Genomic DNA, 13,280 nt, shown 5'->3' on the forward strand with positions numbered 1-13,280 from the left:
AAGGTTGTGCTTCGCACTCATCCTTCTTTCCTTCCCAGAATGTTCTCTGAGTTCCATTTAGACCTGTCAATATCCTTACCGGTTTTCTTCTCGAACCCGGTCTCCAATGCCGAGCGGGTTCTACACAACCTAGACGTCAGACGTGCTCTGTAGTTTTACCTTGACCGAACAAGCAAACTTAGAAGTTTTTCACAATTCTTTTTTACGTTTGGTGACCCAAAAGGGCAACCTGCTTCGAAAGCTTTCATCTCACGTTGGATAGCTTCATGTATCTCTGAGACCTACAACATTCATGGCCTTCATCCCCAAAGGGCATTCATGCACATTTGGTCCGTGGCAAAGCGGCTGCTGTTGCCTTCCAAGGCCGCTACGTGGGCTTCCCCTTTGGCTTTTTGCACACATTATTGTCTCAACCTGATCTCCTCTGCAATTCTTAAAAACGTGTTCCAATAAGGGAAATGTCCATCCTCCCGTTTTCTTTGGTCAGTGCTTGGGAATCTCCCAAAAGTAGGGAGGAAAGGGGACGGGACGTTGGAGTATGACATAGGTACTCACTGTAGTGACTAGCTTACTACTAGTCCATAGTCCCCATTTCTCCATATGCCCTCCCGCTGTCCCCTCTAAGTTTCCTCTATTTCGCTAAATGGTCCTTGACCTGGCGATAGAAAAGGACTGAAGGGCGATGCGCAGGGCGGAGCTTAGGAAGGCGGGGCTACGGTCACGTACTGTGGCCCCGCGTAAAAATAAAAGGACAAACGGGTTCTTTTTTTATTCTTAAAGTGCTCTGGTCCCGTCCCGAAGGACGGAATGTCCCAAAAGTATAGAGGAAAGGGGACTATGGACCAGGAGTAAGGTAGTCACTACGGTGAGTAACTTTGTCATATTATAATCATGCATAACCGCTCTCTATTCGGTATAAGGGATGGTCCCTTCCTTGACATGGTCGAGCAAAGAATGGAACAATATCCTGTATGGGAAAATGTTACAGAAAAGGCCCTCTGAGTGGCTGGCATCTTCCTGCTGACATATATGGTCTTACAGAGGATAACAGTAAATCAAGCATGTTGTTCTTTTCTTCATAGACCATAAAATGTAAAAGATACACTTGGAAACCCATAATGATCTCGCTATACATGGCTCGGTATTGATTGGTTCTCAGGATAGTGGTATCCCGAGACCAAATAATTTGCAGCCATGTGTATGGAGAATGTTATATTATTGTAATGGAGTCCTAAGTAAGGGCCAGTGTTGGAATGAAAGACGTGGAGGAACCCACTGTGAGCCAGAAACCTTAAATGAAAAAAAACTGTGTGGCACTAAACAAACGGCTTCCAGATAATCGTTTTTAAAGGAATTACTGGGCTGGCAGGCTGTGCACACCATTTGCCATTAACACTTGATTATTAGCTGGGCTAAGCGTCAACGGGTTAGGGGGAGGTGAAATGGCCCCTAGATAGAATGGCTTGCCTCTATGTCTTATCGTAGTTTGTAAGGGAGAAAAACGTCTTCAATTGTAGAGCAATGTACATTTTCATTTTTTCCAGAACCTGTTTTGCGTATTGCATTTTCCAGAGGCATTCACGGTTCTCAAGCACAGATGTATTTGGATTTGTATAACTTGTTTTGTTTTAAACTTTAGGACAATCTACAAAGATAGAACCCACACCCTCTAGAGAGTGGCTATATTAGTAATGACGTCCATTGCTATTGAAGCTACTCCAGCTTTTAAATACTGAGGACCTAGGGAGAACTCTGCAACAAAACCACACTAATTGGAGATTATTATATGCCAGCAAAACATGCCATGCATCAACCCTGAGATGTGATGAGGCATCATTTTAATTTCAAGATAAAGCAAGTTATATGTATGCAATTTTAACCGCCGGAGAAACTTGAATTCCTTCAGAAAGCTCTGCGTGAAACCTTTGTCGGAACAACTTTTATTTCCTGTTGCTCGACAACGGGTAGCCAACCGTTAACCCACCAATATTTGGACATGCCACGCCCCCAGCCAGCATGCTCATTGGTGATGGATCATGGGAATTATAGGCCTAAATATCTGGAGGGTGACACATTGGCTTCCCTGAATTCTACAATAAAGAAATATTTTTCTGAATGAAGAAGACATCATGATCACAAAATACTGCATACAATCACAATCTATTCTCGAATCCATTGCTGCTGTTTTACTTGCCAGCGCAGATTGTGGCTTCACATGCTATGTTTCACTGATTCTAAGCATATCATATCTCTAGGGATACTTTTGTCAAGTGTAGCTCTAGAGTTAAACCATAAATTGACCCAGTATCACATGGGGGCAGAGCTTACCATACTGTGAGTTGTAATCGAGTTCTATGTAGACCTCTTCATTGGATGTAGAAATTGCAACATTGAGCAATGGTTTTAGAAACTTTTTTCTTGAATCTGAAGCCCCTTGTTGTTGGTGTAGCCCCACACTTCTGGCTCATATCGTGCATTATCGATAGCGTTTGCTTTGTAACCTGCAGCCCGGTGCGATAATGTAGTCTCAATACATAAGGTTGAACTCTGGACAGCTGGTGCATTACCTAAAAGAGTCCAAGAATAGTTCAAATTCTAGCCTCCATACAATGATTTGTTTGGCTGTTGGGACTACAGGTCATCAACACTTTTAATTTTGCTGCAATTCTTGAATACGTTCTTCTCCATATGGCCTAGTGGGTTTGAATAAAACACAATATCTGTATTGAAGTTGTCAGGATGGGGTCACTCAAAAATAGTGGAAGGACAGACCTAAAAAACTGCAGGTCATTTCATGATTCCCTAATATAATATACAGTCTCTGGAGTATAGCAACAAACTCACTCTTGACTTCATTACCTGCAAGTCTCCCCCTTGCCTTAGGATACATGTCAGGCTGAGATATTCTCATCCTCTGCCACAGTTTGCCCACCTAAGCGAATGAGAATACCATTCAGACATTCGTAACAGCAATTATTTCCACCCTTGTTTAGGGACTTTGCCCAGCTATGTTATTTTCACCCAGCAGCAATGGGTCGCCCTTCTGCGCAAAGGTCACCTATGGTTTCTCTCTGCAGCCAGTTTCTTTCTGGCATCTGTGGCATAGCTCTAAGCTGGCTCCCTGTTTGATGGGTCTCTGTTTGCCATCAATGTCCGAGTTATAGCCCTCATCATGCTCTTAACTTTCTCTCTATATTTCTGTCTCTTCCCCTCTGGCTTCTTCGCTCCCTTCCCTACCTCTGTTGGTAGTCAAGCCTTTGTCCCTTCCTGCAGAGGACTGCTTCATTGTTTTCAGTGTTCCTGATTGGTCTGGGCCACTAATGTTTCTGATTGGTGCATTGCGAACTTTTTTCCACTATCGTATCATGATTGGCTATGACCTGTTTCTGTGTGGGCCTTCCCAGGTTTATTGCTTCTCCCCATACCTCTTCCCTCCACCTTGGTAATTGATTGGTATTACCACTTTCCTGGTAACGGGCGATAGTTTAAAAATCTTGTCAGACATTTTGAGGACTGGTGGAAGTAATAGTTCAGCTCTGCATTGTAGTACATGGCCTGCCTGTCAGTTTGCTACAGAACGGCGCTGTAGCATCATTGAGCTGAGCATTTTGGCAGCTCTAAAGACGGCATGGGGTCGCGTGTGGAATTCAGATGAAACATAAAAGCACCCTCGGCTCATGGATATGTCTGTGATGCTGTCTATTTGCAGATACTCACCTCAAGGGATGGGCGATTAGGTGATGCCAAGTCACGGGGCAAGCCAGTGCGCTAAATGGAGGGCCAGACTTAATACTCCAGGCTATGCAGCATCCACCCTAGGAAATAGGATGTGTGATGACCTGAGACTTGTGGAGGGGTTCTATAGAACCCCTTGTATATCGTCTCCTAGTAGCTCATCACACATCTGCCGTTCATCACTTGTCCCCAGATCCCCTTCTTTATAGGGTTATACATTGGGACTTTGTCATACTACTAAAAAAAGAGGGGAGCTGGGACACATTCTTGGGGTGGGGACCCCGTCTTGTGATTGGAAAGGAGTCTGTTACTGTCCTTTTTTACTGTGCTCAAAAGTCCAGAGTAAGATTCCAGTGTACGCCTAACAATTGTCTACTTATCTTCTACGCTGGGAAGGGCTACCTATACCCCGTGCCCATTGCCTATAGCATTAACTGCCTTCTACCAAACCCACTCTCACAGAAGGCTGTAAAGATCAAGGGGCCAATTTACAAGTTACTCCTAGAAACCTCTTTTGTAGATACACACCTACAAATCTGGTCTGCTGTTCTTGTGCCTTTTCCGAAGCTGCCCTGTGAGGTCAGAGATGAGGATATTCTGATAAGTGTGAGCTTCTGAAACCATTGGTGTAGTACAAACTATGAATATTTGACCTTCCAAAATGGAAACCCCCATCTTAGTATTTTGTGGACTTGGTAGAATGCTATTTTGTTTAATGTTTTACATTTCATATTCAAACACTCCTGTTTAGGGCACGTGTTGGCGAGCCATCTAGTGGATGGTACCAAAAATGTGCCAAACCTAAAATCTAGCTAGTAAGGTGACATATTGGAAATGCTGCCTAACTGTCCGGTACTGGGATCTGGGTGTAAATATTGTCTTGGGCAACTGCCCTCCTTAAGACATATGTCCAGAGCCCAGGTGTTTATGGACCCATCTGCCTTTTTGGGGCGTGTGTCCAGATCCCTGCACTTTTTCAACCTCTGAGCCGTTTCGTGCCATATCCATATATGGGCTGGATAAGTCCAATACGAACTTTATTTAGCACGTGCCAGAAATCCCATTTTCATTGAGAAGCAAATAACATAAAACACCGCCCAATAGGCGATGCTGCTAAATGTAACGTTACAGCACTTGTCCTCTCAGCCAAGAACGTGTAATTTGCGTGCAATAACAAACGTATCTTGCTCTCTCCTTCTCTTGTAATGTAATGTTCGTTTTTATCACGTATGTTCAACGATGATCTGCAGAACTCCCGAAACGTTTGGAGACCCTGACAATCACCACATAATATGCATATCGCGTGCTGTCACAATGTTGACATTGCGCAGCTGACTGAGAGGCCCGAGGCTTTGTTGCAGTCCGGTTCTCTTCAGTGGACTCGACTTTGAGAGTGATTTTCGTTTGGCCACTTGCTTATGCGAGGGACTGCTGGTCCTGCAGCAGTAAAGTAAGGATTTCTGTCTCCCGCAGGGACTCGTATCTTTAATTCGCCGGTTCTTGATGGATCTGGTCTTACTGTAAAAGAAATGGCAGATTTCTGCTGTTGCGTGAATTGGTGCTGTCTCCCTCTAACTCTTCGGTTGTTAATAGAAACCATGTTCCCCCAGAGTCTCATGTTTGTAGTAAATCGTCACTTTGATATGTGGTGAAATCATCAAACCGTTGTAACAATTCTGACTCTGGATAAATAAAACATTGTTTTATTGCAAATCATTATTACAGCCATCGCATCAATGGCTTTAATACGTGTACAAAAACAATTACGATGAAACCCTGCAGCCAATATGTTATTAGTAACAATCTACGGAATATCACTATACAACCTATACACAGCATATATTGTTTCTTTTGAATGCTAATGCATGCCACAAATAATGTAGGGTTAACCACTACACTCTAGGGTGGGTTGGGTGGTAACTGCCCACTCGCCAGAAACATGCTAGGTCGTGACAAGAGCTTAGGGCCATTACCAGCCAAGCCAGCCCCAGAATGCAGTGTGTAACAATATTATCCCCCAGCTTATCAGTTGGGCAGACTCTAATAGCAAAATATGCCCTAAAACCGAGTCGCAGGTGGCTGCACAGGAATAGTAAGGCTGCCACTGAAATGGTAGGCATGGGTCCACGGGAAGCTAGTCTTCTCTTTCTACGGCATGAGTGGCACAGACGACGAGGAGGAGGAAGCCCAGAGAGCGAGCAAGAGGATGGTGATCTGCAGCATTTCTGGAGGGAGTTTAGGGGGAGTATCAGGTGGAACTGAATTGGCCAGGTTGCATACAGGGCATTGGATGACGATGGGGAAACTAGAGGTGGACGGGGAAAGCCGAAATCATGATGCCCGCCAGCAGGAGCAAACGAGAACGGTTATCAGCAGTTCACGCACATGTTTGTGGATCCCGATTGATTGGTGCCTTCATACCGTGGACTACTATAGATTTGTAACTGGGTAGGTAATCACAAAGAGCACTTTTTGAACTGAGGTGTAATTACTGACATCGTATACAACGAGTGGGAAGTGAAGGCACGCCACTGAATGCTAATACCAGACAGAACACAACCCGCTGGGGAAGAAAGGCCCAAGCCAATCTTGTAAGGATAACAAGTTTTCATCTCACACGCAGATGAGAGCAACAGCAAAGAAATCTGCTGCTAAGAACGTTCTGCCGAAAAGTAGTACAAGCAGAATCTTTTAAAGGAAAACATTGTCATAGATGATGCAATACATATAGTCAAAACATGCATGGCTGGTTGGTGTGCACCTATACATAATCTGTCTGCTCTATAAGAGATGCCAGGCCATTGGTCCCAGCCCAGTCTATCAGTCTTCCATCATGTGGGTGCTGCAGTGATCATCTTCTTCTCACGTCGAAGGTCAAAGAACAAATTAATTCTACTCCTAACATACAGCTACTTTGTCGCTATTCTGTGCACCTGGCAGGGTTTAAGACGGGCACAAAGGAGGTTCTGGGGCAGTCTAACCTTCACGCACACATTTCACTCACTCACTCGCTTCCGCGACATCCGGCTCCAAGGTCTCCACCTTCGTTTTGAACTATAATTTATCCCTCCAAGCACTGCGTAATACAAATCACACGATTGACCAACGATGTACCCTGTGTGTCCTCTTTGAACATTTCAGGATGTGTTACTTTGGGGTTGGTGGTCAAAGGGCACCTGGGACCACAAGGTATCTTTAAGGCCTAGTCAGTTATATGGGCTATAACTCATGGTCGTTTGGGGGTGGGCCGGGTCATGTTTTGGCCAGTGTGAGATAACATGGACACCACACGCTGGTCTGTGATCGCGGCCTTGTAGGGCACATTCCTCTCGAGTAAAAATCACATCTTTGTAACACTGTTAGAACAATGAATAGACATTGTGACAGTTGGGGGTGTGGCCTGTCCTCATGGGAGCTCGGGCATGGCTGGAGATTTCCCTCGTCTTGCAATTTGGGCCTAGTGCATACAGTGCTGCATTTGCTCTGCCGGCCTTCCCTTCTGCCTGTTGTTACTAATATCTACACAAAATAACAATGCTGCTTGCGCCCTGCACTATTGTATGTGGGTTGATTATATTTGATTATATTAAAGTGGGGTCCTTTATATTGGTAGGTGGTCCTCGTCGTCGTCCCCCCGGCCTATCATAGTGCTTCGAATGCTTCTCGCCTCACTCTAAAGTGCTTAGGTGGGGTGCGACCGGGCTGCCCCCTTCCCAACAAAAAACCCTCAGCCGTGTATGATGAAACTTGGAACCTAGAAGTGGAATACACAGTGTTGTTGATGGCCCATCTAAATGTTGTGTTTGATCCTGTGTATCTTTTCCTCACCACTGAATTGTCCCTGTGGAACCAGGAATAGAGCATACTTCACTTAACCAAAAATAAAATGCTCTGTAATGCCACTCTCGCTTAGCTCTCCCTTAGCTCTCTCATTTGCCTTTCTCTGCAAAATCCAAAAAGACATGGCTTTCTGCCACCCTCTATCATATTCATCATGTCTCTACTGCTCTCTCCTTGTCCCCTCTCTCTGCCCTTGTTCCTCCAAGAAACCGAGAGCATACCTTTTATCCTGCTGCAGTCCTCCCAGTCGCAGTCCTCGCAGTCCTCCCAGCACGGCATTGCTTGCAGAGCTGGATCCACATGTCTCTCACACGGACAGGCATGTGATGTGGCACCTGCACTGTCAGATCTATTGGAGTAACAGGCCTGCAGTTCCTGCTTTTTCAAGGAGCAGTGTCATGCTGTGAGAATCCTGGTGTGTTTCGTGGTAGTATCGAAGTACTACATTACTGTGGGGGGTTAGGGGGGGAAGTTGCCACCTGTGTCTGTGTTTGTGTTGCTGAGTGTGCGTTCCAGTGCTGCTCTTAGGTGTGTGGTTGCACATGCATCATGTCTAAAACCAATTAATACGCCCAGTTACCGGGTAGATGAATATTACTGAAATTAACTGCCAAACTTAAGTTGTACCTGTCTTGATTTGCCTGTTGCAGGGACTAATGGCAGTGCGTTTATATTGTATGAATGAACATCTATTAGTAGCCTGTCCTAGATGCGGTGTATATATTGAGGTTGATATTTTGTTGAATTGTTCATTCTTGTTATCATATACATAATTACATCTGTTGATAGAGTGCTATGTCTTGCTTGGGCAGTGTTTTCCCACGTTTGAGCGGATTCCCTATAGTTTTAAAGATTGGTAGCACTTGTGTATATAATACTTGGATTGTCCTAGGCCCTGTGCTTGTTCAATTGCCTTTTCCTCCTGATATATTTGCTGGGGTGGCTCACACTCTCACCACAGATATGTTGTGAAGTAGCAGGTTGGTTGTTGAGAGTGTGTTTCTGCTTGTGGTGTTCTTCACAGTGAAGCATGTCTGAAGGTATCCAGGTGGTTGTTTGTGATTGCTTATGTGCTTCCGTATACGCAGGCATGTTCATGTTGCACGGTATGCAGTTGATTGTTTTGTGTGTTTGAGCAAGCATTTAATGTATCTCCAGCATCTCCGAATAGTTTTATATGGCTTCGTTCCCCCTAGTTGCAAAGTAGCAAGTTACATCGTGGGATTTCCTTTTTTTCCTCTCTTTTAATAGGGGATGCTCCCCAAACCCTCCATCTCTTCCTCCTCCACAACCCCCACTTCTCTAGGCCCTCACTGCCTACCCCTCTACATATATCAATTTCCCACCAGGGATGGAACCTACTATGGGGTCATTTACCACTTTGTAATCTGAGGAAATGAAACCACAGAATTATGGCGGAGATTTATTCAGGTAGGCAATCTATATCATTTGGCATGTTGAAAGTAATCATGATGACGCTGTTGTGTTTGTGTGTGTTTTAATCTCCCTTATCAAAATACCTGGCCTTGTCCGTTGCATTTCCGGGTGCGTTTGCCCACCGCACTAACCCACTCTTTGGCCATGTTCTGAAAGTGAGTGCCTTTGGATATTTGTGTGTTTTTATGACGTGTTTGTGTGTGTGTGAATGCACATATGCAATCGCCAAATGCTTCTATTCTTTTTTGTTATCCAGCCTTAAAGTATAGATGATACTTTTATGTAAAAAAAAATTGAATGTATCAAGTTTGCCTGATCTGATTTTGGAAACGTTAGCATTGAGCACCAGTTCCAGGTAAGGGATAGTTGTATGCAAAAACTGATATGGTCAGTTACTGAGATGAGTGTCCTAAACGCATATTTCTTTGTGGTCTATCAAAAAACCAGGGCAAAAAGACATGTTATGCCATTTTGTCTTTTTGACATGACATCGTCCTTAAAATTACATCCTATTGGTAAGTGTTTAGCTGTAGGTGTTTAGCTGTCACAGGATACGTTTATTGTCCAACCTGGAGAACTTAGATGGAGAAGGTCAAAATTTGCAGAAGAAAATGTTTTCTAATTTTCCTTCTTAAAGAGTCCTGTTGCCTTGGCCATGGTGTGGCTACCACAACACTATGATATAATACCATTCAATGATCGATTACCTATACCTAGGGTTTCGGGCTTTCGGTGTTTCTTTTGTCAATTTTAGTGGTGTTTTTTCCAGTGCTTTAACAACATTTAAAAAATCTGTGTATATCAGTGTCTATACATTTTGTCAGGAAAATAATGGTGCACAGCACTGTTTTTATAGAATATATGAAAAACATGCGTTTATTAATCTACATACTTTTTGGAGTAGAAATAGATATACAATGTTCTCAAAGGACAGACTATTGCGGGAACAGTCTCTCATAAGGAGTAGCGACACGCTTCTGCTGAGAAAGCCGACAACAGAAATCAGTGAGATGCTGCTCCTGCAATATCCAGGGCATGTGTGAGGGCCTGTGTGACAAAGGAAGTGAAGTGGCCCTAATTTGCATATGTATTGACATTGGTATGAAATCACAGACAATTACGTTGCAGGAAGTGACATGAAGCTTGTTTATCTTAAGAAAAGTGCTGGTTGCTAGTCAGATATTTTGAGCAATTGTGGCAACATTTGAGAAATGTTTATTTTTGGGGGTGGATTCATAGTCACATAAAAGGCTCAAAAGTGGCTACAATTGCTCAATGTAGCACCTGACCATTGACACATACTTTATTTTACAAAAAAGATCTAACATACATTTTTGTTGTTGTCTGTGTATGTCTCGTTCAACCCCTACATTCGGGGACAGGGAACCAAGAGGGTGTGGGGGCACAAATAGAGACACTGAAAATCCATGTTAGACATTTTTTTGTAAAAACAAAAATGTGTCAATGGTCAAGTACTATTTTGAGTAATTTCGGGCAATTTTGGGCCACGATTGTGCAGCGACAAAATGTTTTACAATTCCTCAAACTAACCCACGACCACTGCCAAATATGTTATTTTCTTTTTTCTTTTTACAATGAAAATAACGTAACATAGAAAGTGCAGTGTTTTTAAACAAGGTTATGGGACAGGAGAGGAAGCAATGGTGGAAAGCATACAGAGAGGGGATAGGGCTTTTCTGTTATATGACAATCCCCGTCTCTAACTACCCCAAACTTCCTCCAAGCCCTGCTCATACTATGCCACCACTGTTTTTCAGTTTATACCGAGGGGGCATTTTTTCTCTCAGCTGTGTTTTTCCAGGGTTTATCGGATTTAACTTAAAACTGGAAAGCCTACCTATACCAAGGTGCTAATTTTAGCTCCTGCTGAAAACATCAACAATGATGGTGTGAGATCAACCGAGAACACTAGACACCCAGAATCAGGTTTGACAACTTACTTTTACACAACAAGGGGTTTGGTGCAAGCTAAAATAGACAGATTGGATAAATCGTTTCCAGATGTGAGCAATAATATTTTTTCTTAACAGGATCTAAAGTCCAAATTCCCTAATACACAAGTCCCAAAGACAAGTCTCAAAGCTGTTTCTAGAAAGAGCATCCTAAAGTTACACTTTGAGGGTCACCCGCCTATGCTCCTGAAGGTCGTTGCAACAACTGCCTTTGAGCAAGAATGTATTATTCCCCCTTGCCAACACTTTTGACAATAGGGCGCTTGTCAGAATGAAAATGTTCTCACTCACCAGACAAGAGCCTCCGTTCCCGGTCTTGATCCCACAGCTAGCTCGCTCTTCCTCTTCCTTTCTGTATCACTGGCTCCTGCCAGGGTCTGGGCCATTGCCCCCAGTTGGCTATCAACACTCCCCTTACAACTAGCAATCACTGGTTCCTGACGGGATCTGTGCTATAGCCCCCAGCAACTGTTCTTTAGTATGCTTTCCTTGCTGGGTGACCTTTCAGCGACTGAGCTCGCAGGATGTGGCCTTTTGCTCCCTCTAGTACCTGACTTCCTCTCTGGATCACTGTCTTAACTTACTCAAGAGGTTCCCTCTACCTCCTTTCACACTGTCTTGAATGCCCCAATAAGGCCCCAGATTGGATTGTCATTTTCCCCACTAACTGTGGGTCCGAAGATTGGTCATGGTTTCCTTGCCCCAACTACCATCTGTTTCACCTCCTCTCATCATTGTTCTGATGCCTTTTGGGTTCCCCTCTACCTGGTCAGTAGGAACTTGGCTTTGACTAGGGACGATGACCGAGAATTTAAACTCTCCTGCTTCTATCTTGGAGTCGGGTGGGGCCATCATGGTGGCTGTGCAGCTCAATTCCCCATGATATGTATGTATGCGGTTTGTGGGTTCTCCTGATCCCAGCTGTACACTGTGTGTGATTAGCGTGTACTCCACACAGCGAACAGGCTCCTCAGTTGCTTGTGCAATCTGCTTAGTGCTGTCGGAGTTCACTGTTTTCCTCATGCTGTGGTTAGTGACATAGCAGTGAGAAAATCTAACACTGTTGCAGTAAATACCATTGTCCTGTATCTGTAGTCTCCAGTGTTCTGCCCTGGCATAGGAGGATGAGAACGGGAGATCGACCTGGGGCAATCGAGGATTGTATCTGAGGGGGCCGCTCCCCCTGGACGCCTGACTTTCTTGACTCTCCCCAACCAGATTCCTAAATGTGACAATCACTGGTATGCGTGTTGATGGCACGATTATTGCTTAAAGGTTGTACAGATTTCTCCATTTTAGGAAATGCTGAAAACATTGCAGTTGCTTCAAAGAACTTTTTTTATTTTTAACCTTTATTTTCCAATTGACGGTTACAGTACAATATAAGCATGGTACATTACAATTTGTGTATATCCTAGCAGTTCACAAGCAACACCTATCTTCCGGGGCCACAGCTACAGTTCAGTGCAGACTGGGTGGTGGGGTACCACTCTCGGCATCCTCCTGTGAGTCCTTAAGATAACTTAGTAGTGGTGCCCAGATGTCCTTTGGCCTACATATCACCACAATCCCTCTAACATATTCTTCTTCGCATTCTTGCACTGAAATCAGATCTCTGAGCCATGTTTGGATGGATGGGGCCTGCTTTGCTTTCCAGTACCTTAATATGTTTCGTTTGGCCACCGTGCCCGCCACCGAGAAGAGCCTGCGCACTTTAAGTGGAACTTTACCAATGTCACATATGAGGTACTTCAATGGTGTGGCCGGGATTGGTATATCCAGTATATCACTGAGTGTTTTGGACACTTCTTCCCAGAATTGTCTGGTTGGGGGGGCAAGACCAATACATATGTAGCGAGTCTGCTTGTGTGGAATTGCATTTGGGGCAATGAGCCTGGTTGGGAGGATCGAATTTATTGATCTTGCTGGGCATAATGGGTAAATGATTCAGCATCTTGAATTGTATCAATCTGAAGTTGGCACAGAGAGATATATCCTTGGTATATTGTCAGTATTTCGCCCACTTAATGTCGTCTGTAGTTATGTTCAAGTTTTTCCCATTTGCCCTTCATATTATTTTGGGATGGAGTATGTGTTTGTACCGCTTTATATAGCGCCGAGATGCCCCCTTGGAACCGCGCGTTTGTGACATGATACTGGACAGAAACAAATGGGGGGTTAGGGCCACTGGGAATGTTGACTACTTTTTTTTTTGCAATCCGCCCTTAGGTAGTGGCATTGCATTGTCGTGGTAAGACCACCCCCTGCCTTAGCCCATACCTCTTCTAATCGGAC

At 44.2% G+C, this 13,280-nt stretch overlaps 1 protein-coding gene across 1 annotated transcript in view; it reads left to right on the forward strand.

The window, feature by feature from the left end:
• Positions 1–13,280, forward strand: part of CARMIL1 (capping protein regulator and myosin 1 linker 1) — a 1,545,633-nt gene that overhangs the window by 434,349 nt on the left and 1,098,004 nt on the right. The window lies entirely within an intron of this gene.

This window comes from Ambystoma mexicanum, chromosome 5p (assembly GCF_040938575.1).
Source record: "Ambystoma mexicanum isolate Mex_15411 chromosome 5p, UKY_AmexF1_1, whole genome shotgun sequence".
In the NCBI taxonomy this organism is placed as follows: domain Eukaryota; kingdom Metazoa; phylum Chordata; class Amphibia; order Caudata; family Ambystomatidae; genus Ambystoma; species Ambystoma mexicanum.